The following is a 27,778-nucleotide window of genomic DNA, read 5'->3' as shown; positions in this document are numbered from 1 at the left end:
GAAGGAATAACAGTCTTGTGCAGTAATACTAGCCTAGAAGCATTTGATTTAGTGATCTTTAGGACTCAGTCTGAATGAAATGTTGCCTAATTTTGTAAGTCTGTTTTCCAATAATAACTTAGTGCTGTCTAGAAACTGTTTTGAGTTGGCTGGTTTGTTAAGCTGCTGGCATGAAGTTGTGTTTCGGTGTTAGGATTGGAGCTTGTGCTCCTCGCTCTGGAGCTGATGAAGAGAGGGGTGGTGTGGAGGTGGGCTGCTTGCACAGTGCTTGGGTGGAGAGAGGCTTCTCCATCTGTTCCTGCAGCTCCCGAGGCTTCCCGTGTACTGCAGCCACTTTGTTACTAGAGTGAAAGGAGGAAACTTACTTCTCATTAAAAATCTTGAAGAACTTAAGGGTTTCTTCCTCCCAAGACAGTGAAATTACGTTGTGTACAAACACAGTGGGAGCCAGAAAGGATTGGATGATTGATCTGGCCAACAGAGGCAGCCGGGTCTGAAACACAAGGAAAGACCAGCAGAAGGGAGTTGGAAGATCAGGTGTACTGTCAAACGCACACAGCTGTAGCACGGGTAGGGCAAGAGGTATACCTGCCAGCGGTGCCCCAGAGAGGTCTGCAGCGAGGCAAATGTGGATTAACCAGAGCAGCTGCTGTGTAGGAGTGCCTGGAGGCTTGTAGTGGTGACAAGAGCAGGGAAGGTGGCTGGAGGAAGCCCTGGTGAGGGGGTGAGGGAGGAAGGCTGGGGAAGATCCCGGGGCCAGGAGGAGCTCTGGCAGTCAGAAGGCACAAAGTTTTTGGCCATGTCTGTTTAGATACTCAGATGGGAATGGAAGCTTGTGAGGTGAGGGCAAAAGGGAGGAACTACAGGGAATATTTTTTCTGTGTGATGGTAGTACAAGACCAGGGCTTCCCTGGCCCTGATGGGTTTTCCTCCAGTTTGGCCATTTGGTTAAGGATCTGATGGAAACGGTGGGCTTGCAGCAGTTCCTACATTACTGATTTAGAGCCAGATTCTCTTGGGGCTTATGCTCACTGAAATCCACAAGTACAGAGTTTGGCCCTTTATCGTTGTTTCCTTCTCACTCAGTAAAAACAGTTCTCCCTTTATTACCTGTTGCTAAAACCACACACCTGTCTTTAATATCTGTGCTCTTGTGTCTTGACCTACACAGGCTGATTCTTTACAGAGTTGCTGGTAGATTGGAAAGTTTTTTGGAAGGCTAGAGAATGTGGTTGGTATAGAGTTGATTGCAGTAGCTGCACTGACTTTTTAAAATGTGATAATTATCATTTTATCTCAAAAGAAGACAAATAAATATCCAGACAGTGATGTATTGGGGAAACCTTGAGCTGAGCAGGCAATCGGCTTTACATCAGAAGAACTCTGGCTCTCTAGTGTTTACCTGTGAGCGAAAGGGAACTATGGAAAATGTCACAATGTTTCTGGTGCGTGCTGAAGACAGGAAATCCTCAACATCAGTGGAGCTGTCCTTCTGGATGCTGATGTAAAATCGGTATCTTGCCTTACGATCTTTATATAGCCTCCTTTTTTTTTTTTGTCTAGTTATTGTTTACATTGTTTACTGGGCTTTTTGATATGAGATGGTTCTAATGGTGTGCTATTGGGTCTGGATCACAGCATGGCCAGTAAACTCACAATTTTTTCCTGTCATGAGGGACACAAGCTCTTTGCATGTCTGAAATAGGTGCGGTCTAGGTCCTTTGCGGATTATTTTCTGTGGAAGAGGTATTTCAAGCCAAGGTCTTGTCGGAGCTCTAAGTGTATTGGAAGTTTTGCAGCACTTGCAACGTGAATAGGAGTTTGGTTCCATGTCCTTAGCCAAGAACATGGCGTGATAAGCAACTGTGGAGCAGGCTGCAGCAGCGGGCTGCCTTTGGCTCCCATGGCCCTGTGTTTAAGCAGTGCTCAGTCTCAAAACTTCTGGCAGTTCTGTGGGAGGGCTCACAGTCCACAGTGTTTTAGGATGAAGGGGACTCTATAATGTGTCCTGGTTTGTAGTAGAGAGAGTAAGCCTACAAACCCAGGGAAGTTCTGAACAAGAACAGGCATTTGGCAGACTGGAAAGTTGTCTAATCTGGCAACAGATGGTCATGTGTGTAAATTCATACGCTGCGCTGCCATCACTTGACAAAGAATGATGGTTGCCTTTCTCTACACTAATGGGGTGAGTTGAGGTTCCCATGTTAGTAGCATTTTAACATGCGGTTCCCTTTTCTAAAGTTACACTGTACCTGACTGATTATTTTGTCCCTTACCCTGTAGATGAGAAAGGTTGAAAACTTCCAGTTGCCTTCTGGTGTTGGATTCTGAGAGGTATTGAGTGCAGAAAGTTTTGATTGGAATTTTGTGCAGTCAGGTCCTCTGAAAATCAGGCTATAGGTGAATGGTGGTACCTTCCAAAGCACTTTAAAAAGAATTGCCGAAGAGCAAAACTAGATTTATTAAACTGTAACAAGTGGCTTGTTAAATGGAAAAGGGATTATCTTGTAGTTGGAAGGTCTATTAAACTGCAAAAAGGTTAGTCATTACCCTTGTTGCATCATATTAAAGGAATGAAGCAATGTAAATGTAATCATTAATTAAACTGACTAGCACAACTTTAAACTGTCACTCACTATTTTAAGTGAATAATATCTTCTTTCGGAGAGTGGCTTAGTCTGATACTAAAGGTTCCTTTTCTGTAAATTAAGAAAAAAAAAAAAAGAAAGGAAAAAAGAAAAACCTCAAGATTGCTGTTACTTATGACAAAAAATGACACTTTGTGTGATGCTACAGTGCTTGTTCTGGGCTGAACTCGGCCTACCAGGCTCTGCACCCTCGCTGAGCTGCCTGTGGAGTCAGAGCCCAGCTCTTTAGAAGTGGCTTAATAGAGCAAAATGGCCAAGCAGCGTGATAGCAGGGGCTGCTTTTCTGCAGTGCCAAATGACCTGGGCGAGGACAATTCATTCTGAAATGCTGGGCTGTAAGGTGGGCGTGTGGTGAAGGCCCTTTGCCAGATGTCTGTGGGAGCCAGGCTCCTGTAAAGCTGCGGCAGGCACTGGGCACTGCTGGGGCTGGCGGCAGCTGCCCTGCTGTGGGGGGAGCGGTGCTGGGAGTGCTTGTTGTGATGGATATTTTGTCTTTGAACAAATTTGGTACCAGACTCTGTGAAAGGGTTTGCCTTTTTCTAAGTTAGAATTTTTCTGGGAGGAAACTCAGGGGCTGTTGTGTGACATTTTTGGACATGTTCAGATTGCGGTACCAGCCACAGAAAAGAGCTTTGGGAAGGAATCTGTGTTAATTGAAGTGGAAAATACAGGGATACACAGGCTTTTGAACAGCAGATGGACTCCTTAAGAGACAGGCCCTAAATTGGTATCCCTCTGTGTTAATGCAAATATCGAAATTTACCTGTGTTTTTTTAAAAAAAAATCAACAACACAAAAAAACCCTCACCCCAAAACATTCCCCCCTCCCTCAAAAAAACACAAACACAACAAAAAAATCCCCCCACAACACACAGAATATACAAATAAACTGCATGTAGTTAAAAGTAATGTCCAAAGAGCAGTCAGATGGCAGTAATGGGATGGGACTGTATCAGCCACTCATCGTCGGCGCAATCTGAACTACGTAAGATTTTCAGCACGTATGATGCAAGGAAGTCTGTGTGTGATCTGTCTTGTCATACATAAAGAGATAAAGATAGCACACTTTGCTCTGGTCTGACCATATACTTTTTTTATGTGACTGTTTTAAATATTTAAATATTTTCATGTAGCTTCTTCCTGGAAGGAGTCTACCAGACTTACCTTCTTACAGCTTGATCCTGCATGAGGATCAGCTGAGGAGGAGGAGTGGGGCCCAACCTTTGCCTGTTTCTAGCTCCCTGCCCAGATTGTTTGGAATGCTATTTCCATTTTCAGAGTGTAAGCTGAAACCTGGAGCCATCTAGGAGTTTTATTTGCTTTTGATGGGAATGTAGGACTTTGTTGTTCTTTAAAATAAAATATGAGAAAAATTAGAGGCTGTTAACTTTTGCCTCCAAGTGGCTAATGAATCAAGGCCGATAATTTGTATAAAAGGTTTGGCTTGAAGTCATGTGGAGTAAATTGAGTTCTCATAATTCCTTGAAAGGAGAAGCAGAGAGATCTGCTAATAAGGTCCTAACCATTATGTATTAACAGCCATGTGATGATATTCATGTGATTGCTGACAGGTGTGAGTGTTCCTCTGTGAGGAATATAACGAGCTGAGGTGTGTTGAACCTCTCTTCACAGAAATGACAGGCCACTGAAAGAAAAACGCTCATACAGAGAGTGCATCTATCAGAGCTGTTACAAAAATGGCTCTGCGATTCCATTTCACATGCAATATGTACATAGAGAGTAGGGCCAAAGCAACACCTCTACCTCTGGGAACTTGTCTGTCTTGCTGATAAATGTTAGTTTCATAATTTCTCTTGTGGCATTAATTCTGTGGGATTCCCGTTCTAGTTGTGCAGGAATTGATTTGCCAGTTTCTAAATTTGTCTCTTACATAAAACATGAAACAATGCATGACTGAACAGTGCTCTTCTCTATTGCTTTAAATAATACTTCTTAAGCATCTTGGATTGCAGGTCCTGCCCAGCTCTGACTCCATGACCTCCCTCATCCCAGCTCCTTTGCTGGGGCTTTGCCTTGGTCAGATTTTGAATTATTATTTGATACATTGTTTGGAGTTCTGTTTGCCTCTTCCACTCTCCCTCCTCCAATGGCTCTATCCCTTACCCTCCCATGATAGTAGTTGTCAAATTTAGGTCAAAGTAGTATCTGCAGGAGAGGCTGTTTCCAGAATTCTTCCCTTTCTTAAATGCCAGGCGTCCGAGAAGGACCAGCTAATGGTATTTCTGGTAAACTACTGGACTTTGTATTCTGGTACCAGTCTTCATCATCTAGTTCTGTCTTCAGGCTTTTAAAGTATTTTTTTTTAAATGTTACTTTTATTTTATGTAATAATATAAAATATTGATATAAAATAAAAAATAAAATATATATATTGATATATTTAGACATACCTAAGGTTTGAAGGTTTTCCTTAAATTTCTGTGATCTTATTTAACCACAAAGCGTTAACGCTGAAGGGAGGCAGTTTCAGCGGGTTTGTATTTGTTCCTTAGCAGGCTGATGTTGCATACTGTGTTCTATGGTAGTTCACATCTCTTTTTTGCATTTGCAGCATGTTTATTTTTGGGCGTGTGGATGGACAGATCAGTTGTGTCAGAAGACTGTTTATGCTATAAGTTCTGATGGTGATTGTAGGGAAATGGGTAAAAAAATTGGCCTCTGATATGGAGTGGCTGTTTTGGTTTTATCTGCTACCATTTTTAAAATAAGAAAGATTAAAATAATTATTGCCCACCTGACACCCTGACATACAAAATGTCTTAACCATATAAAAAGTATTTGTAATGCATTAAAAAAAAATCTTAGAAAAAACCCCCAACATGTTTCTATTCATCTCCTTTTACTTTCTCTTTGGGGAAGATGTGACTGCCAGAGTAATTACAGCATATAATGTTTTGAAAGTCTAAATAGAAATTTAAATTAAAATTTTAAAAGTCTTCATTTTTTATTTCCTTTTTACTTTTTTCTTCCTTCTAAGCTTGTTCCTGGAAATCATGTCATGCCTCCAGTCAATTCTGCATGCATAGTAGTATGCGTCTAACACACCATTTCTGATTTAGGGGGTCTCAGCCCTTTGGGTTTGTCAGCTCCCTCATTGGATCCTGCTGGCAGGAAATGCTCATGAGTAGTGACAGCAGTGGATTTTTGGCCGTGCTTCAGGCTGGTTTGAATACTGATAATTCAGTTAGAATGATTTGTGTTAAGTGAGGCATTTCATTATATACAAGACATGAAAAGATGTAATAGTTCCACTTGTATTTTGTAACTTGGTAATTCTGCTTTTAACAGCCAGCTTTTACAATGTGCTGTAATCCTGAACGTGCACCAGGAGTTGCTTGTATGGCTTCCCAAGTTCACAGACTTCAGTAATTCACTAGGAGAAGAGGTGTACTGATGCACTGAGGTGGCTGAAATGAATTTTAATTTTTAACATTGATGATGAAGGTGAACACAAGGTGGTCAGGCAGTGTGTGTGTTTGAAATCTGCAGATGTGGATTTTAAGGTATTTGCTGACATGTGAAATCTGCGGTTCATACTGAGGACTGGAGTTAAAAGGATGATGTTGATTTCATTGGTGATGTGAGCAAAGCCTGTACCATGAAGGTCCATCTGTGAAAGTCATGAGACCTTGCCAATGAGATGGGTAGGTTGTAGCCATATTTATTTTTGTGTCCCTTGTCCCTTCTACTTAAGTAGCAAAAATCTTAGGAAATAAAATGGAAAAATAAATAACATCAATGTACTGTGAGGTTTGCAAAACTAAACCAAACAGAAGTCTCAAAGCAAAGGTTGGGTTGGAGATGGTAGCTTGGCTGCCTTGTGTCTGAGTAATGTTTTCCATGCAACTTTGTCACTGAAATGTAACGTTACTTTTTTTAGTGTACCATAAACTATGCAGACTATGTCTTGTGGGTGAGTGGATATTACTGGAACAAACTTTACTTTTGGTGTATCAAAGGACTTGGAGCAGAGAGGCCAAGTCGTAAGTCAGTTGCTGAGGCTCAGTGGCAGCAGTAAATACGTTTGTTCCTATGAAAGTGAATACAGACAGGAATTCTGAATAAAAGATCCATACAGAGGGTGCTGTGCCAACAAACTGAGGCAAACTCTGGTTTCCTTTAGCATAGAGTGTATCTGGGTTCAGTGAAGGCATTCCAGACTTGCACCAGAACACACTTTTATTCAACCTCATTAGCATAAAAGAAAACCAACCCATATTTTGGCTTTATTTTTGCCACATTCCTTCATAACTCAGAGACTGGCACAAGCATTTCAGCTGAAGCCTGGACCAAAATATTTTAAATGGTCAAAGCAGCAGTAAGTTCCAGCGTGAGAAGTTTGCTTCACTTCAAAACTTTGGGAGTTGTTTTATTACTTGTATGTTATTCCCGTGAAGAGGCTGCTTTGACATACAAATTAGTGTTTCATGGAACCTTCCGTCTCAGGGCTGTGAGAGCTCTGCATGCTTTCCTTTGTGATGTGAAATACCACATGGGAATGAGATCTCATTTACACTCATGACTAAGTCTGACCAAGATCCCCTGAGTAATTTTGCTCCTCCTTCCTATTAAAACTTCAAAGGAGGATGGAGTTATATTTACATTTGTAAATTGATTCCATTATTCATTTTTGTTCATTATGATACCACAGCTGTCAACCAAGCCCCACGCAGCCGCTCGCTCACTCCCCCTCACCCAGAGGGATGGGGAGGAGAATCGGAAAGAAATGTAAAACTCCAGGGTTGAGATAAGAACAGTTTAATAGGTAAAGCAAAAGCCGCGCGCGCCAGCAAAGCAGAACAAGGAATTCATTCGCTGCTCCCCATGGGCAGGCAGGTGCTCAGCCACCTCCAGGACAGCAGGGCTCCATCGCATAACGGTTACTCGGGAAGACAAACGCCGTAATGCCAAATGTCCCCCCCTTCCTCCTCCTTCCCCCAGTTTATATACTCAGCGTGCCACCATATGGTATGGAATACCCCTTTGGCTAGCTTGGGTCACCTGTGCTGGCTGTGCCCCCTCCCAATTTCCCGTGCCCCCCCAGCCCTCTCGCTGGCAGGGCCCAAGGAACTGGAAAGTCCTTGACTTAGTATAAACATCACCCAGCAAGAACTGAAACCAGCTGTGTGTTACCAGCATCGTTCCCCCATCGGAGCCAGAACACAGCACTGTGCTAGCTACTAAGGAGAAAACTGACTCTGTTCCAGCTGAAACCAGGACAATCCCATTCTTAGAATTTGTATGCAACAAGAAAAGAGGGTATTTCCCCATTCTAAATGGAGAGGAATAAAGATTGGAGTTTTATATATAAAGGAATATATTTAATTGCAGGAGCTCTATATTATAAAACATGCTTCGTAGTTGTGTTCAGCTCTTGTAAGAGTGCCAGGAAGGACAGAAGAGTGTGAAACTGCTTAAAGGATAGCTAGCTGGGAGTTCTCGGTCCTCTTCCTTTCTAGAGATCAGGCCAGCTAAGATGGAGCGAGGTGGAATCGGACTTGAGGATCCCATTGCTGCTGCAGTACTAGATCCTGAGCAGAGTGGTTGCGCTCTGAGCAGGATGTACTCCCTGCTCCAATGGGTGATGCAGAGTGTACATTCCTCTGCTGGGCTACTTTCCAGTAAGGATTCCCAGGAGGTGCTGGTGTCTTCTTTGGACTTCATGTCCACTTACGTTGTTAAAAAGGCAGGCTCAACCCGGTTGTTATGATGTGACCTAGTGCTGAGGAAAAGTTCTGCTTTTCACATTTAGGGTGTGATGTTTTTTCATAAGCACAGTGAGGCTGGCAGTAGACTAAGTCCCCTGAAGCCCCCTTTTCTCTGTGTCCCAGTGTAACTTGGAGGGGGCATCTTTAGAGGTGGTCTCTAGTTGGTGCTTCTTGGAGATTTTAATTCTTATTTGTTGTTGTCTCTGATACTGGGTAATGCACAGTAAAACCCAGTATCAGCTGGGTATTGGTATCAGGAAAAGTTGTAAACCTGTTCCTGGATTGAGCTGCTCAGTGCACCCCGTAGGTTTCAGTGTCTGTGTTCTGTGTTAACTGCATGTCTGCTACAGCTATAGTATGTTGCTTTTGGTACTGACCTCGCTGTCTTACCTGTGATATTAAGCCACTGTAGGGTTGTCTGCTAAACTGCAGCATAAACCTAGCGTCTGCAGCCTTGATGCATTATCTACCACGCATTGATTGTTCAGCAGATACCCTTTGTCTCCTAAAATAATCCCTCATTCAGTTAAAACCATATGCGTTCAGACATATTTTCTCTGCCTACTGCTTGTTCGGATAAGCAAATAATTTAAACTTTTTTTAAAAGCATCATTTACATATTTCTTTCTCAGAAGATGATTATATCTTGAAATGCATATACGCATATATATACATATTGGCTTTGTTACTAAGAAAATGTCTGTTTTGGTTTTGGAGCAGTTTAAAAAATTGCTGTACAAGGCTGAAGAAGAACCATTTGACAGTGAGGGCACAACTGATTTTGCTTTAAGTTTGCAAAATACCAAGTACTGCTTCCTTCAGAAGCTTCTGTCCTTCTGTTGGGAGGCTGAAGACAGATTACATGGAGGATGTGCCAGTTTGAAAATAGCGGTGATTGCACTTGAATTTAAAATAAGGTATTTTGGCTGTCATTAATTATAGCAGCTGTACGATGCTTCATTGTTCTGATTTGCTATAGGTGAATGGGAGGATAGGTTTTGCCCAGAAAATGACACCGGATATTTTTTGGAACTTAGTTGTACTTTCTATGATCGTCTTTTAGAATAATTATAAGGTAATGTTCTGTGCAAACTGACATACTCAAATTCGCATGGATCTGCAGTGAATTTTCTAATAAAACTGTGGAGGTTATTTTGACTTGTTAACATGCTGTCTGAGACACAGTATTTTTGCATTTCCCAACCTCAGTAAGAGGAAGCTTTCCTGGTAGATTGGCCTTTCAGTGTGCAAAAATGGTGAGTAAAACTCACAGTGGACTCCAGCTGGCAGGAGAATTCAGTTCAGTGAGGAGGCAGTTTTCACAAAAAGGCATGGAGAGTCCACAGATCATACAGAATCTTTTTCTCGTTCTTTTTAGAATCTTGTAGCCCCTGAAGTGTACAAAGTTGGAGATCCCATAGCTCCTCTAGGCACTGCATGTATCCTGGCTCATCGGGGTATGGGCAGTTGCCTTAAGCAGGGCTTTCCAGCTTTGTGGTGTTGCTTGGTTACCATCATTCCCACAACTCTCTAAAGCCAAGCAAATGTAAAAAACCCTGGTTTCTATTTATGGGCTAGGCTACTGTACAGATCCAAACAAAACAGAATTGTAAATCCTCTACAGCTTCTCTAATGATCATTTTTTTCCTCAAGTATTCCACTTGGCTACTCACAAAGGCTTTCTATTTTAGGTATGTTTGTTCAGTATATTGGGGTACTTCTAGGATTCTGCACAGACTCTGGAAGTTCAGAAGCTGGATTCCTGACTGGAACAAGGAAAAACAAATAATGGCTTGTGTTGTCGGGCAGTCTTGCTAACTTGAGCTGGGATATTGCCTCTTCAGATATACTTCATGTGCATCCTCAGTTCAGGGCAGGGCAAAGTGCGCAAAGCTTAGCTTGGAATGTGTTAGGGAATATTTTCTTTAGTAATGAAAATAATGGAGAACTCTTATAACCATTTGGCTGAGCATCTCATGTAATTTTGTGAATATTTCCGAATGTAGCTTCACAAGTCCTTTCGTGCCCTTGGGAGAATACTTTTGGCATGCAGGCTCATGTGTTTCGGGGAAAATTCTCATCTTAAATCAAATTAGCTAATCTTGGCGAAGTATACAGACCCTCTGAGAAATGAGTGTAGCATGGGTGCATAAATTTCTTTTAATGAAGTTAATTCCCAAAAGAAGGCTTCTCAGGGAACATGAGTGAACACTGGTGAACAGAGAGCTCTCCATAAATCCACTAGGGTCACTAACAGTGTACCTAGAGTTGGTTACAGAAACCTGCTTGCTGTTTCTGAGAGTGCAGAAAGCTAAAATAAATGGAGGTATCTGTGAGTCAGCCAGAGGTTGAGGAAAAATAAACACATTCAAGTAAAACATTCCCAGCTGTGGAAAAAACTATCCCCCATCTATCAAAAGCATGGAAAGTGTAGGTAGCAGACAGCAATTCCTGTAGGAAGTAGAACTTCTAAGCATTGCCTTGTGCTCATTGTCTGAGAGCTAGTGCATTAGTGGGGCCCACAACTCAGTCCTCTAACCATTTTGGGTTTCCAGTAGGTCCAGTTCTTCTGATGGTGGACTTGTAAGAGGGATTTCTCATCCAGTGAGGTACTAGGCATTTCACTGTATGGTGTTGAATTTCCAGTGTCATATGGCTCACGCGTGTCTGTGTTACAGGTCTGTTCCAGCTCTGTCAGTAGGAATTGGATTAGGCCCTTAAAGCTTTGAGAGAAGAACGTCAGCTGCCACTAAGTTAGGGGGAATAACAGGCTTAAATAATGGCAGATCACTGTTAGAATAAAGGTGCTTGCAGACTCTGCATGTGGACTTGTTTTAAAAAAAACGTGTCAATGAAGAATCTGAGGCCCATGTTGGTACTCTAGCTCACACCAAAGTTCCCACAACCAGGGAGAGCTTCGTAGGCTAGAAGGACTGGATATTCCAGTCCTATAAGACAAGTAGATCATAGTAAACACCAGAGTTGGTTGGTTTTTTAAACCGTGCTATTTCATGCTGGCTGAAACTGAAGTGGTGCCAGTTGTATGTCTGATTGCAATGCTGGCTCTGCTATGAAAGCCTTAAAGGACAATTTTTCTCCTTGACAAGAGCACACGGCATGTACATGTTTTCTTCCTCATTGCTGCTGCTGTTCGTTTACTGTAATTCCCTCCTGTACCAGTGTTGAACATGGATTCTCTCCTTTCCCCTACTGTAGTATTACTATCCCACTTGTGTCACCAGACAGAAATCTGGCATAGGACGAGAGGTGATCCAGTCCTGAAGCTTTTATTTAGTTTTTTCTCAATCCTAAAGTTAACAGATCCTTTTTGCTATAAAATCTTTGGCAAATATCAGATTGAGGATGGTTTCAGTCAGGGAGCTTATGCTGCTTTATAATCATATGCATCTTTTGTTGTAATAAGCAGTGCGTGTTGTAAATGTCAATATGAATTGTCCTCTGAAGGCTGGATTCCTGCTGAGTATGCTTAACACTGCATTCCCTGGCTGAAGTTAGAAACTGCAGTTCACAGAAAGGAACATCATGGTGTTGTAAAGGCAGGTAAAGATCAGCTTTGGAGGATGCTGTTATTAATTGGCTGAATATTGAGATGCAAAACAGGAACCTTGCGACTGTTGGTGTAGCAGTGACAGACAGGGAGCACCCCTTACTGTTACTACATCAGAGCTTACAGTCTGTGTTAGGCGTAAGGTTGAGGCTAAATGTCTTAAGGCTTGGCTAAATGTTAAAGATACGGAGGTTTACTTTCCATGTGCTAAATAACTTCATTGGCAGGTAGGGAAATGTGATTGACTCAGTAGCTAGGCCAAAATAATAATAATAAAGTGCCAAAACTCTCACTAAAGTCTCGCTTTTGTGTGCTTACCAGCAGACTCCAAATAGCCTTTGCACTTGGTCATGTCAGCGTTTGACAGAAGATTCCCTGCCTTCTCTCAGCTTGCTTCTCGCACTAGATGTTCTCAGTGGCTTCATCGGAGAAATATCTGTGCATGAAAACAAACCATAGTCCATTGTGTCCTTGTGTTACCAGCATTCATCCCAACTTGACGTGCCTCTGGTTCCAGCAATAAACCTAGCTTTTAATTTTTGAGGGAAAAAAAAACAAAAACCCCCAAAACAACAACAACAAAAACCCTACAACCCCAGACAAAACTATTCTTAACATTAAATGTAGAAGTGACAGGTAGAGTCATTGAGAGTTAAACGTGAGCATTGGACCCTGCAAGCTAGCAGAACTGTAGGCAGCAGTGGAAGACTTCAGAAGTCTTTTGTTGAGCTTGTGAATATATAGGGTTGAGTTCAGTTTAATGCTCAGCCCTGCAATATTTCGCTGCTTGTATACAGGCTACTGCAGGCAGGATCTCATGGGTTGTGCTTAAATTTGGAGTTGTGTTGGAGATAGCTGGGGTTTACATTGGAGTTTTGATTTGGGACTAGGGGGATTTATTTTACTGCTGGCTCCCACAAAGGTAAGAGCCGATTTAGACACAGTAAAATAACTTCCAGTTAATTTCAGTGCTAATCTTTGTTGCTGGGCTATACTTAAACACAGTCCAAAATACAGTTTTAGGATACATACTCGGGAACAGAGGGATTGAAGGGTATGTTTACCGTTAGGATCCAGAAGACTTATAGGTCTACAGTGGAATTAGCAGTGGAATTGTGCCCCCCCACCGCCCCCAACTAACTCCCTGTGCCCCCCAGCCCTCTCGCTGGCAGGGCCTGAGAAGCTGAGGAGCCCTTGGCTTAGTGTAAACATCGCCCAGCAGCAACTGAAACCAGTGGTGTGTTACCAGCATTCTCACACCAAATCCAAACGCAGCACTGCACCAGCGACTGAGAAGAAAATTAACTCTATCCCAGCCAAAACCAGAACAGGCCCGTATCTCTATGAATAGCTGTTGTGATCTGGATTTAATCTTAGTGTGTGGTTCTGGTGCATGTATGCATTGTGTGTCATTAATACTAGGATTAGGGAACTGTTAAAAAGATCAGAGTTGGGGAGGGATTTAAGTGCTTGGTTTATTTGTATGTTCTCCAAGGCTGTAGAGCTGTGATGAGCACTGATTCCTGCTGCTTTTTTTGGCTTACGTTAGTTTGGTGTGGTTGTTTGTCACTGAGCTCTGTTTGATGTGAGGTTTGATGATGTGCTATCTGAAGCCCTGCTTCTTTTCTCTTTGTACCCTGCAGTGGGGGACAATGGGTTGAAGGTTCTGAGAGGGTGTTTCATGTCATCTCCACACACATGGCCGCCTTCGGCCATAGATCTACCACAGAGGGTTACGGGCCACTGTTTTTAAAGTCTATACTACCTGCAGAGTCACAGCGTGCTTTCCTATTTCAGGGTCTTTTTTGTTTGAAAGTAAAAATCACTTTTAAGAATTGACCTTTCATTATGATGTGAAATTACCTTAAACATTTGTGGACAGTAAGCAACAGTATTCTTTGATAATACAGAAATGAAAAACATTTCCTTTTAAGTGTTGTACCTTCACTCTTAATTTCCTTTCTCCTCCCTTGGGTCACTGTTTCCTGCATAATGTTTTCTTTGATGATATGCCATGGGCCATTGACTAAGGACAAAATGTTGAGTTAGGAAGGTAATCAAATTATGGAGAGATGTCCCATAAGAATCTACTTATATTTTTTTCAAGGTATTACATCTCATTTGATCAGACTTGACAGAAGTGGTATCGTTTGGAAAGAAGAAACCTTTACAACATCCAATAAAACTTTTTTTCTTTCCTTTACATATGGTACATAGCTGTCTTGGTTATCTGCTTTTTTACTTTACAGTGATGCAAACAAAAAACTTTTTACTTTCATTTTTTGCTTGTGTTCCTTTGTCTTTTAAAATAGCCTTTAATAGTAGTAGCCCTTAAAGTACAAGAATTACAATTTGAACTTTAATAATTTCATACCAGTGACTGCATTTCATACCTGAGATCACATCGAGGTATGGGATTCTGAGATTACTTGTCACTTTGGTCTTCAATATTTCATGAAGTTCAAAAGGGCAAGGATTGTCAAAAGAACTCACTGAGCAGGGGAAAGAAAAAATTAAGTTGTAAAAGTCTTACCATTTGATTCTTCAGATTTTAATTTTCCACTGAAGTTGAAGAGGAATCTCCCCCACAACTCGGGTTGAAGGTGATCAAAACTGGGGTTTAGCAGGTGGCATGTTACACAGGAGAAAAGCAGAATCACTAGGATGCCTCAGTACAGTAATGTGCATGATCTGATTTGTTCTGTTTAAATCCTAAAAACACCACCTACAGAAAATGCACTATCACAAATGTTGCTGTCTTTCTTGGTCTCAGTTCAGGTGCTCGCTAGACAAAAGGGATGTGCAGTAGCTCCCTCACTCTCATCCCTTGCTTGTGTCTCCTTGAAGGGAGCAAATAGCCAAGTTGTGCCCTTGCTTGCCCAGAAGAACAGAATACTGGTAGGACCGTAGTGCAGGCCTGTTCCTGAACTCTTGGTTAGAGCATTATGCCCAAAGGCAAGGAAGTGGGTGCGCTTCCCTCACTGGGTTTCTGGCCCCTCTATTCATCTCGCAGATCTGTGCCTGTTGTGTCAATTCCAACACCCAGAAATGCTCTTTAACACTGTGACATGTATAAGTAGTTGTATTTCTTCATCGAAGCATCACATTTTACATTGCTTCAGTCTTTTGATTTTGAACATAACTGTGACTCAGCAAGCCATGCAGAAGCGTGTTCAGATTGCAATGGACTTTGGGACCTAATCTGTGAGAGCCTTTGTTTTGGGAGCCTTTGCTAGGTGAAGTGCTTCAGGGAACATCTGGCAGGTTCAGATGCAGAAGCGTTGAAGAGCTTTCTGCTTTGCTTTAAAATAAAACCTGTGACTCTGACAGGGCTTTTGCACTTCAGAACTTCGCTTTGGCTTTGGCAAAATCTGTAGTTTCAAGGGTAAGATGGATGAAATGGGGCAGCAGTCACGCACTTCTAGTCTATTACAGTGTGAGTATTTTGTAATGCAGAAGGAAAAATAAGTCTGCAAAGACAGTGAAGTCATAGTGGCTTGGTAGAGGCTGGTTTCAGCAGTCAGGATGTTCAGAAATGTCACGTTGTACTTGCAGGGTTAGCTGAGGGACTGCTGAACAGATCTTACTCCAAGGCAAACAGGGACCAGCATGTAACTCACTTAAGTAGCAACTAGAAAGGGTTGATTCATGTCTGGCATGCGTGGTTAAATCGTAGACCAGTTCATGACTGCCTTCTCCTTGCAACTACAGAAGAGAGTGCAAAACTTACTATTTCTGGTTTTGTTCCCTCCTGTTAATGAAATCGGGAAATCAGTCTCCATTCATCTGTCTATGGACATAAACAGGCACTCAGCTATCCACGTGGTTGTATGTCTTCAACTTTGGGGATAATTCCCCTGAAATTTATAGACACGTCAGCAAAGGCCTTGTATTGTGGGCAGAGTGCTGGTGTCACTCTTTGGGCTTGCCTCTGTTTCAGCTGAGTCGGTATTCTTGAGATAATAATGTTGCTTGTTGGAGAATGACCACACTGAAACTGCGCTGGTGTGGCTCAGAGGGATTTGTTTAGTAACTGGTGACTTACTGTAACTTGCACCTATGGCCCTCTTGCATTAATGGATAGAACGGTTTGCATCACTTAGGTTTATCTTTCTGCACATCACAATGTGCTGGCTAGTTTGAGTTTAAAATACATGTTGGTTTTAAAAATGGGTTTGTTATAGCTGGAAGAATTGTATGTGTGGTCAGGAATGGTGCTAACAACAAGGTTTAGGTAATTGCCTAAGCTTGCATGGCAGTGAAGGTAAGTCCTGTAAAAACTGGTAAGAGCATCTGTCAGCACCCCCCATGTGTTGAGCAGGGTAAGTAAGGGAATGAGGGGTGTTTTTTCGCAAAAGTCTCCTGTAAGGAGAAAGCAGTATAGTAAATCAAGAGTAAATTAACTAATCATGTTCTAACTTACAGCTGTTTTTTGCGGGAGATACAGTCTATTGGAGAAGATAGAAAAACAAGAACAGAAACTGGAGTCATTCACGGTGGTAAGATAACTTTTATGTCCCTCCTTGCTAACCATTGTGACTGGGTAAGTTCAGAAACTTGTAGGTTACGCTTTCAGCCTATACTTTACAAGTGAGTTCATCAGGTTTCTTGAGCTTATCCTGCTAAAGCTGATCATAGTGACACATACCACAGTGATCACAGGGGAAGGAAGGGGAAAAAAAAAAACCACAAATGTAACAATTAGTAAAATGGTACTTTATAAATTCCTTACTATGTAGCTTTGACTTTTTACAAAAACACAGGTTGGTGGGTAAGTAAGCCTACTTTCACATGGCACGTGTATATGACAGATAACAAATAGGAGGGTACTTCATTTATAGGTCTGTCAGTGCAGGAACAAGAAGCCAGGAACTTTAGGGGCTGCTTTCACCGGGACAGTGCAGCCTGTTTGAACATCTCTGAAGCTGTTTGGTTCCTGTTTTGTCTACAGTCTTATCTTTCACTACTCCAGATGAATTTCTTCCCTTCATCTACTTTCTTTATCATTCAAGTTGGTAATCTCATCTTACATTGTCCTACTGCTTCTTCTCATCTGTTTTTTAGTAGTTTGAACCACTATATTGTGGTTTGCAACTGAAAGTTCTGCTGAACTGGTGTTCTGAAATCATCTCACACTATATAGTCCAAGGTGATGTTCAGAGGATGGTGGGAAAGGGCAGCTTCATAGTGAAAAAAAATAAATAAAATATTAGCTAAAACTAGAGACTACAGAACTGGGAAATGGGGTCTCTGCAGTTGCCTCAGTTCAGAGGTGTGTGAACCCGGTCGTTTTTGTCACTTGTTTTGAAGAAAATACTTGTTTAAATACATCAAATAATTCCTTGTGCTGTTGTGTCTGACAGTAGGCTGTTTCTTTCTGTCCAGCATGTTATGAAATCATAAACTCAGTCTGTTCTAAGCATAAGAAGTGCGCTAATAACCCTGTCGTTGTGTGTAATTCTAACAGGGATGACAGTTTTTTAAAAATGTCTTAAGGTTCTCCAGTTTACTTGCAGTTTAGGAGGTCTGGACTGTGTTCCCTATGAATAGCTTGCTGAGAAATCTTCAGTGAATCACTTAATGCCTCAAATGGAAATCTGTAAAATGAGATAATACTTCTGCACTTGGACATGGGTGTCGGGACGATAACTAGATTATGTATTGAGGCTTGTGAAATGCTCAGGGTCATTTGCATGTTATTTTGCTGCCCATGCCCCATTTCTTTGGTGGAGGGCTGTTACACTTTTTCTTAAGGATTTTCTTTTTGCTTGTAACTTGTTTTACAGAGTTGCTGTATGGCAAAATTCCAAAGCTTTTGGTGGTGGAGGGCTTACAAGGAACAGCTGAACAAAATCAATCTGTTACTTGATAGTTTAGCATGCTAAACTCGGTAGTGATGAGCTGTGTGACTTAAAGGAAAGAAGAAAAAAAAATACGGATGCCCAGAGTGGTTCTTGCACATCTGCTGATCTCAAGTGTGGCCAAATACATGATGAAATATGACTTGTCTGGCTACAAGCTCTTATTTACTACAACTAAGGGAATTATTGGGTCAGTTCCTGACCAGACCTTGAGCTGTCAGAAGCAGATGGCCTGCCTGGAGAGCAAGATACCTTGGAAGCACCTCCACCCTTGTCAGCAATGTTACACAGACGGGGATCTCTCAGAAGAGCAGTGGCTGGCATTCAGTGATTTCAGGGAAAAGGTGGTAGGTTTTCAGCTATACTTGCTCTTCCACATCAGAATGTCTTGTGTACACTAGTCTGGAATGGGTTTTCTGTATGACTTGCTGTGGTGGGTTTACCTGGCCCAGCAGCCAGGCACCCACACAGCTGCTCGCTCGCTCCCCTCACCAGCTCCCCACAGCAGGGGGAAAACAGGAAGGGCAGAATGAAGAGAAGTCATGAGTTTTGATAGAACAGTTTACTGGGAGAAGAAAAGGCAGGGCCCAGGAGAGAAAAAAAAAGAGCGAAGCAAAGGAGATGGCACACCATCTCCCACGGGCAGACCGATGCTCAGCCAGTCTCCAAACAGCCACCCTGGCAACAAAAAACGTCGTCTCTGTCTTCCTCTAGCCCAGTGTTTATTGCTGAGCGTGAGCGTACGTGGCATGGAATATCCCCTGGCCCGCCTGGGTCAGCTCTCCCGGCTGTGGCCCCCCCAGCCTCTCGCCCACCCTCGGCCGCCGGGCTGCGGGTGCAGTGGGAAGCAGGCAGCCTTGGCACTGTGCAGGTGCCGCGCAGCAGCAGCCAAAACACCCGCCTGTTATCAGCGCTGCAGTTGCCACGGATCTGAAACACAGCACCGCATGTGCTGCCATCCCAGCCAGACCCAGTATGTTTGCTTACTTCTTAATGTTGTACTAAAAAAATAATTTTTAGGACAACAAAATCCCTTTGTAAGGTCTTAAGAATGGCATTGTCTTGATTGAAAATGTTTTCTTTTATGTGCAGATGTGATGTCTTCATTATCAGTTCATGTCTTCAGTAACATGGGCACATCCGAAGCAGTTCAAAAAGACCCTATGTATGTGCTGTAGCTCATTTTTCTCTGATAAATGTCTCAAAACATTTGTTTCATGGAATTCAGTAGCGCTTAAGTGCTTTTCTGACTAGGGGCTGCATGTTCAAGCTGACTCTGTCCTGCAAGACCAATTCTGAAGAAAGGTCTGATGTTCACACTGGGCAGATTATCTCAAAATGGGTAGTTCTGTAATTACCTGTAGATACATCTTGTTACTCCCTGTATAAATACGTAGTTTTGTCCTTAAAATGCTCAGCTCTGCAAGTCTTCTGAGACAGAATTGCCTGGATTTATCATGAGACTGGACAGATAAAATGCTTTCAAAATTAAAACATTAAGAATTAAAATTATGTGATTACCCTAGGAAATTGAAAAATAAAAAGAAAATATCTGAAGTAGGAATGAAATTTTAGTTCACTTCTGGGAAAAAAAAAGTTAGTGCATTACTTTACTGTTAGTGTCCCTGTTCCCTCTTCTTCCCTGCAGTGCGTTATTATTGATCATATATACTGCTTTCAATGAAAAATAACTGGCAGCTGAGTGACACAAAGAGCTCAAAAAATAATTTGGATTAGATTTCACTGATCATTTTGATCAATATCGAAGTCTGAAATGAAGGCAGGTTGAGCTTTCACAGAATTTCCTGCGGAGATAATCAAGGTTAAAGGAGACTCTTGAGTTCTTGAAGAGATTCTTTAAAATGTTTAGGATGTTCTGACTGCTCTGTTACTGTTGGCCCTTCTTTATTCCACTTCTGTTAACATGAAGATGGATGAGCATTTGTTCCTGGTGGTGAAAAGCATCACAAAGGCTTTGGTGAATGTGTAGCAGTGGGATCAGTCTGAATGTAAGAGTTTGAGATGGCCATCTTCAAACCTTTTACTGCGTTTGTCAGTCGATGCTATCCAGTTCCATGAAGAGAGAGGACTTGGGGTCTCGTTGTTCACATGGTAAGCACAGCAAAACTGAAACTTCAGTGTCTTCATAAAAAACACTGAATGCAATTTCTCATGGCTTTTCAATACTGAAGCACTACTTTGAATGATGGGGAAGAGCGAATGTATTAATAAAAAAGCAACCTACAGTGAAGGCAGGATGGAATTGCCTCCCTCCAGTATGTTCTGAAATGGTTCGTGCTGTAAAGGTTCATGGTCAGAGCAAGTTTTTCTTTACCAGCGATAGCTTGTGCTTTTGTTCTTTTTGGAGTGTGCACTTGGAGTAGGTTGGAGCAATTCAGATATCTTTATCCTTAGCAGCAAACAAACAAACACCTTCTCAGAGGGCAGCAGGATGGAGTGTATGTTCTGCTAGAATGGAGGGCCAAGGCAGTAATTTGCACCCAGTCCAAAAGCAGGGTATATTTGGGGAAAAAACGATGAAAGTGCTCTTGTATTTTGTCTTCCAACTGCAGAGTTCGGGCAGTTTAAAAAGACCCAAAGCATTCCCTGTGTGCTGTGCTCTGATTGTGAGTGAGGTGGCTAGACTGTCTGGTTTCAGTTAATGAGCAGAACCCCTGGAAAAATAATGATGGATAATGTTCAGCTCTTGGAACAACTTATCAGTGTCAATATTGTTGAGAACTTTGCATATTGAAGGAAGACAGCCAGTGGAGCTCAATCTCACCCTGTGTAAATTGCTTCTCATATATGGGTCTCTTCCCTGCTCCCTGCACCCACCCTCCCTACCCCCACCCCCATTTGTTGGAGAGGACAGTCCAAATATTGAACAACTGTAGAGCTAGCTCTCTTCAGCCAAAATCCTTGCTTCTGTGGATGTCAGTGATAGAGCTGTTGTTAACCACAGAATCTAGTTGCAGCTCACATCCGTTACCTGCAGACCCAGCCCTGTGTGTGCGGTATGTGGTGAAATTGGAGATGTGAATTTGTGGCAGTTCTGACTGCATGGTTTTGTCTGCAATAAGAAATTGGTACGAGTGGTTGCCAGAACTGCTCTTTGTGTGTGAAGATAACAATTGTGTGTGTGGTTTCATGAAAATATAGTCAGACGCTTAAAAAAAGACTGGCTGCTCAGGGATCACCTTTGCCTTTGCTTGGCGTGGCTCTGGAGGAGTGAAGGAAAGGCATGACTGATGCAGGACCTTAGGGACAGTAAATACTGTGGTCAGCTCTTCTGTCACTGCACAGTCCACAGCAACTTCCTGTTTGGTAAGTTGAACTTTGCTCATCCCAAGTTTTTCTGTGATTTGGGCTCTCTGGGGAAGGATAACTGGCTCACAGGGAATTAAATTAGTTTTTTTGGAGAAGCTTTGTTCAGCAGATGTGTGAGAAGTTTCAGTTACAACGAAGTAACTCCACCTACCCCAACAAAACCCTTGTTTGATTGGAAAATTGCTAGCCAGCCTGGTTTATTCTCTGCCAGTTCTTAATGCATACAGGATGGTTAGAGCAAATTAAGATACTGAGAATTTGGCTTGCTTACTGTGGTAACTGTTAACTGGCACCGTTCCTTCGATAGTGCGTGCATGCAATGTATAGGGATTTGTAAGTGCTATTGTAATGTTGCTACTTAACAGCAGTGGGAAGAGAGATTTAGCAGTTGGGACAATTTTAAAGTTCCCATAAAAACATGCTTTTCTGTGTACTTGTGGGCTGACCCTGGCTGGATGCCAGGTGCCCGCTCTGTCACTGCCCTCATCAGGGGGAGAGAAAACACAGTGAAAGGCTCATGGGTGAAGATGAGGATGAGGAGGTCACCCAGCAATTAGCATCACAGGCAAAGCAGACTCAGCTTGGTGAAATTGGCTTAATTTATTACCAATCAAATCAGAGTAGGATAATGAGAAATAAACACTAGATCTTAAAACACCTTCCTCCCGTCTCCCCCTTCTTCCCAGGCTTCACTTTGTTCCCGATCTTCTCTACCTCCTCCCGCTGGGTGGCACAGGGGGGTGGCACAGGGGGATGGGGAACGGGGGCTGTGGTCGGCTCCTCACACGGTGTCTCAGTCGCTCCTTCCTCCTCAGTGGGAGGACTCCTCGCACTCTCCCCCGGCTCCAGCGTGGGATCCCTCCCACGGGACACAGTCCTCCACGAACTGCTCCGATGTGAGCCCTCCCCGTGGGCTACAGTTCTTCACTAACTGCTCCAGCGTGGGTCCCGTCCACGGGGCCACAGGCCCTGCCAGGAGCCGGCTCCAGCGACCTCCTTTGGGCATCCCCCTGCTCCGATGTGGGGTCCTCCACCGGCTGCGGGTGGGGATCTGCTCCACTGGTAACCTCCACGGGCTGGGGGGCACAGCATGCCTCGCCATGGTCTTCACCATGGGCTGCCAGGGAATCTCTGGTCCAATGCCTGGAGCCCCTCCTGCCCTCCTTCTGCACTGGCCTGGGGGTCTGCAGGGCTGTTCCTCTCGCATATTCTCACTCCTCTCTCCCAGCTGCAATTGCTGTTGCTCAGCTTTTTTCCCCCTTCTTAAATTATCCCAAAGGTGCTGCCACTGTTGCTGATGAGCTCGGCCTGGGCCAGCGGCAGGTCCATCTTGGAGCCAGCTGGCATTGGCTCTGTTGGACATGGGGGAAGCTTCTGGCGGCTTCTCATTGAAGTCACCCCTGTAGCTGCCCAGCTGCCAAATCCTTGCCATGCAAACCCAATACAGCACTTAATCTGAAACACGTAGGTATCCGTGCTTGCTCAAGAAAAGTGTGCATGGCATCCTTTAGCACACTGACAATTTCAACAGGTAGAGCCTTGCTGGTAACTGCAAATGAGATCTTAATTTGATGCTCTTGAACACTAGGTTCCATGGAGCGAATGGTATGTTACTTTATCCTACAAAGCTGTGTTAAATATCCCTTTGCAGAAATTCCAGACAGGTGCAAAGTAAAGGTCTGTCATGTGCCGTAGTTTTTATCAGTTCATGGATTCTGGCATGGCAAAGGTTGCCTCTAGTGAATAGGCAAAAAGAGATGAGCTGAGAAATGCTCGAGTATATATCTGTGCTGCACAGTGTAACTGATTATACCTGTTTCTGAGAAAAGTACCTTCAAAATAAAGCATACATGTATTTTTTTCAAAATGTTCCTCAACAGATGAACAAAATACCTGATTTTTATTCTGTTGATAAAATTACTCCATGTGCTGTCCACAAGTCGTGTTCATTTCCATGGCTAGTCAGACAGCTTGCTTTATCAGGGTTCCCCTTGTCAAGTAAAGAAATCTGTAGTTTTTTTAAAAAGCCCCTTATATGCCTGGCTAAACAAGGACCTCAGTTTGTGCATGTCAGGCAAAACTTCATATGCTGTTGATCTTCAGAAGCAGAAAAGTTCTCTGGCATTTGCTCTTGACTGTTGGGGTGGGTGTGGGAGGGGAGGCTGCTTAAGGTGCCTTTCCATATTTTTAGCAGTACTCAATCTGCACTGATTGACTGTACTTTTACAATTAATTTTGATGTACCTGGGTAGTGTGGGTTTCAGCTGAGAAGAATAACCTGTTTCTTGGGTTTTTTTTCTCTAAAAAAAGTGCATTTCTAAGTCCAGTAAATACTGTAACAGCCACTTATTTTAAAGTGTAATAGCAATTGGGCTGAAGGACTGTATGAACAATAAGTAATTACAGGTAAGTTATACGCTTTTGTTGTTGTTTCCAAGAATACCTTTTGTTGACATAGAAAATCAACATTTTCCATGGGGGAGGAGAGGAAGGCTAGCGTTTGTTGTAAATCTGGGAATACCAAAATGTCAGTGGTATTGCTTCTAGTGTAGTGTGTGACTCTGTGGGTACTGTTGGCATGGGAGTACCGCTGGGCCTGTGTCTGTTTATAGTGGGTATACATTAGGTCATTTTAATAGAGGAACTTGTAAGCATTTTTTAAAGGTTTTTTTGTACATAACATTTTTTCTCTGTGTGTGTACAAATATATGTAAAAATAATTTAAAAATACTGTTCAGGGAAAAGCTTGTATCTCCTTCAAAAGACCTAGGTGAGGTGGCTTGGTCTTAGAAAATGAAAGGCTGCATTTAATTTCAGTGTTCAGTTTTGGAAGGTTCAGACTACTGTGATACATTTAAATCAAGTACTTCAAATGCCACTGCCCAGAGGCTCCTTCTCTAGGTCTGCAGCCAGCAGCGGGGGGGCTCTGCTGTATGGCCTGTGGGACCAGCAAGCAGCTGGTTCAAGTCTGCATAGCTCCTTGAATTCAAAGGAGTTGCTCCAGCTTGTATTTGCTAAGAATGAGCCCTGCGCATCTAGCAAAAGTAAACTGGTTCTTCCAAGATGTTTGAGCAAGAAGGAAAGGCGGTGTGGAGTTAGAACACTTAATAGAAAGAAGGCTGAAATGTGAGTAGCTCTGGGACTTTCTTTGAAATTGAAATTTATTCCATGATTATGAGAATTTACTATTAACAAATTACACTGTACCAGTCTTCTGGTAGAAGCTTGATTCCTTGTGAAAATCTTGTTTCTTAACAACTAAAACAAGCGTGAACTTAAATACCTTCTGACATTCACTTTTGTCCCTCTGCTCTTACGGTTCAGAGAAGCTACTGCGATTGGGGTACACTGCTACATTACATACGTTGCTCTTTGTATTCCCATGCTGTGCTCTTCTGGCAGTTCACATCTGGGCAACCTCAAAGCAAATCAACTGACACTGACTCTTGGCATGCCATTCTGAGCAGAAGTAGGAGCCAACATAAATGACTTTTAAAGACTCAAGCCCTTGGCAAGAATGACTTAGAGGATTAATACCTAGTTTGTAAAAACTGAAAGTTAACCTTTTTTTTGTTTTGTTTTGCAGGGAGGTCATGCAAATGCAGAATTTGAGTAGGTTGTATTTTATATTTCACTGTTATCTATCAGTATGTTTTGGCAAGGTTCCTTCAGGTGCTTGAGGAGGAGCAAGATGCTAATGTTTATTTTGGCAGGCATTGCTGTGAAAAACGAGTTTTCTCCGTCTAGACTTTTATTTCCAGATCCCTCATCCCTTCCTCCCGCATATCAGAGAGGACTGCATTACTGGCCGTGTAGCTGAATCCAGCTATTCTGAATTGGGCTCAGCTCTACTAGTGAGATATATGTAGTAAACCCAGGAATTTCGGAGATCTTCAGTTTATGCTGACTCAGTGGTGCTCTTCAGCTGTTCCTCTAGGATGCCAGCCAGCAGAACATAGGCTCTAGGTTCTGAGCAGTGATTCTGTGGCAGAATGGGAAGGTTATGGAGCCCCTGGGTGCAGTGCCTAAAGTGGAGAGCACTGGGAGCCAAGCAAGCTGTTACTTCATCCTGAGCAGCCACTGGCAGTTGTAATATTGATGGAGTGGTGCTGGGATTCTTGCCTTTGGACCTCTGGAGTGGGGAAATGCCTTTGCTGGCTCTTAACTGATTCTCTCATCTCTCATCATTCTTAACTGATCACTCATCCTAAGCTCCTTGCCACCCTAGAGTAGTTAACTACCATCCTGGACTCAGTAAACGGGTCATAATAGGCCATATGAAATTAGTCTGGATATTTGTACTGTGTGTATTTTTAATGCACAGGTGCAGAATGTGAGGTAGAGAATCCAAGATCTTTTTATGGATGGAAGCCCGGTAGCCATCAAAGGAAGGAGTAGTGATCATATTTCATGGAAGCAAATAATTGTTTACGAACTGTGTTAAGTACAGAAGGTGACTGCTGGTGTAAGAATTTATGTGTATTGCTGTGGAATACATGTATATATCGTTAGAAGTAAACCAACTTTATTCCAATAAGAGCGTTGCTGGACAGGGGAAGTTAATGTGTTTTCTAGTGAAACCTAATGGTGCTGTGATGAATCTTTAACAGGCAGTAAAAAAATGGGTGCATATTTATACCTTGGCTCGCAGGTTGTTGCAGAACAACTTAGTGGAAGTAGCGTTTCTGGATATGTGTATGTGCCTGCCTATATATGTGTGTATATGTATATATAAATCAGCAGTTACAGATTATCTACTTTGTACTGGTACCCATCTGTTGCAACATGCATACATTCCTCTACAGAGGACTCGCATGTGTCCCCTTCCATGGCCTGATTCTTCATTCCAGTAATTTGCTGTAATTAATGCAGAGCTGGCCTTTCTCTGTACTTTCTTAGGGTATTTTTAAAACTGGTCTCCATTGCTCACATGCAGGGTGGTGTTAACGACCTAAATACAAGCAACTGTTTTGGATTCTTCTCAGCCCAAGGTATATTCTGCAAAGTTAGCAGATTCTTGAACTCACACGTCTGGGATGGGAACTCTGGCAGGAACTATCACATGGTGTCAGTCACTTGGCATGAGTGAACATCAGCTAGTACAGTGACGCTCACTGATCTCTTGGGGAAGCCACGCTGAACCATGTGTTAAAGAAGAGCTTAGCCTGGATAGGGCAGACCCAGCGTTTAAAGGCTACAGCAAGAGGGTTTGCAAGGAGCATTTGCTGTAATAGCAAGGGTGTGGTGTTGTCTGTGGACCAGTGATAGGAAGTACAGCCAGAATCTTTTGTGATGTCCATATCAAAAGATTCCTATATATTGTTGAATGCTTGTAAACTGGATAAAATATTAATGGAGTTTGGGAAAGGTGCCGGTCAAGTAGCTTTCTTCTGACCTGCTCTCAAACTGACTTTGATAGAGCTGGAACGTACTTCTGCAGGACTCTCTTATAGCGGGGGCTGCAGCACCAGGTGCCTGGAGGATCTGAGGATCTATTACACGCCACAGTGTGCTCTTCCCAGCGTGAAAGCACAGATGCCTGTGGAGCCTACAGGTCTGGCTTCGCTCATGCCCTGGGACTGCGAGGGAAGTGAGCTAGCTGACAGGCGAGCAGCACAGGCTGTCTCTGGGTTATATTAATAGCACCATCTGTGCTTAGGAAGAGGAGAGCACTGGATCAAAGAGCAAATCAGAATGAGGAACAGGACTTACTGGTGCCTAACCATCTTGTGATACTGCTTGGAGGTAGCAGTGTTACTGTGATACCTGCTCAGAACCACTCCTACACGCGGCAGATATCTGAGGACGGGAGACAGGCTTCAAGGTACGGTGACCCAGGTGCTAGGGGCTGTCCTTCCTCTCATGTCCCACTCTCACCTCTGTCCCTTTTCTCTTTGTAGCGGATGGGTCCATGGTGTCTCAGGTATGGACTTTATAGCGTTAAATAACATGACTAAGTTCCTGATTTGCCATTGTGTGTTTTCTGAACTTCTATGCCTTACTGCCTGTTTTCAAGCAAGCAGCCTGCAAGGCTGTAGATCTCCAAGACATCTGCTTCTTTCTCAGATTGTCGTTTCAGTCATTTCAGAAATCCTCAGGGAGGAGGTGGTAAACAACGGGGAAGCATAAGCCTCTTTTCTATAGGAATCCAGACCTACATGTGGAATCAGTGAGACGTTTTATTTCCTGCATCCTGTTTCGGGCGCTGCAGCCAGTAGCTTTTCAGACTGAGCGTGGTGACCGTCAGGGAACCAGACTGCATGAGCTGAGCAGAAGGGGAACGCAGAGGCAACAGCCACGTTCTGTGGTTGAGACAGGCGTGAACAGGGGATGGCAGTGGGACTTGGCTCTGCAAATGAGGAATATTCGGGAATGTGTGTGCACTCACTTAATGTATGTTTATTGCATGCATTTAAAGAAGAGGATAATAAAGGCCTCAGATCATCAAACTTGCCCAGAGGTACTTGACTAGCTGAAGGGACTAATCTCAAACTTCTGAAAACCAGGGGATACAAAACGATGGTGTGTACCCTTTCTGGATACGATCTTTAGAAAGGCATAAAACAGTACTGGAAAAATAGCGGTTCTATATTAATCACACTTTACATTGTTTTCACTAAGATGACACAGAAGGCTAAAAGG

General features: G+C 42.9%; 1 protein-coding gene across 10 annotated transcripts in view; it reads left to right on the top strand.

Annotated features, from left to right (window-relative positions):
- Nucleotides 1-27,778, top strand: part of SPATS2L (spermatogenesis associated serine rich 2 like) — a 726,913-nt gene that overhangs the window by 647,349 nt on the left and 51,786 nt on the right. For 8 of the 10 annotated variants that reach the window (XM_080400582.1, XM_080400583.1, XM_080400584.1 and 5 more), the window contains exon 2: nucleotides 16,371-16,444. The gene's annotated coding sequence lies outside the window, so the exon portion shown is untranslated. Of the gene's footprint in view, nucleotides 1-16,370; nucleotides 16,489-27,778 lie in introns of those variants that run through there. The other 2 variants (XM_080400585.1, XM_080400579.1) reach the window with 2 other exon arrangements.

This window comes from Falco punctatus, assembly GCF_963210335.1.
Source record: "Falco punctatus genome assembly, chromosome: 8".
NCBI lineage: Eukaryota > Metazoa > Chordata > Aves > Falconiformes > Falconidae > Falco > Falco punctatus.
This window is presented reverse-complemented; position numbering and strand designations above follow the sequence as displayed.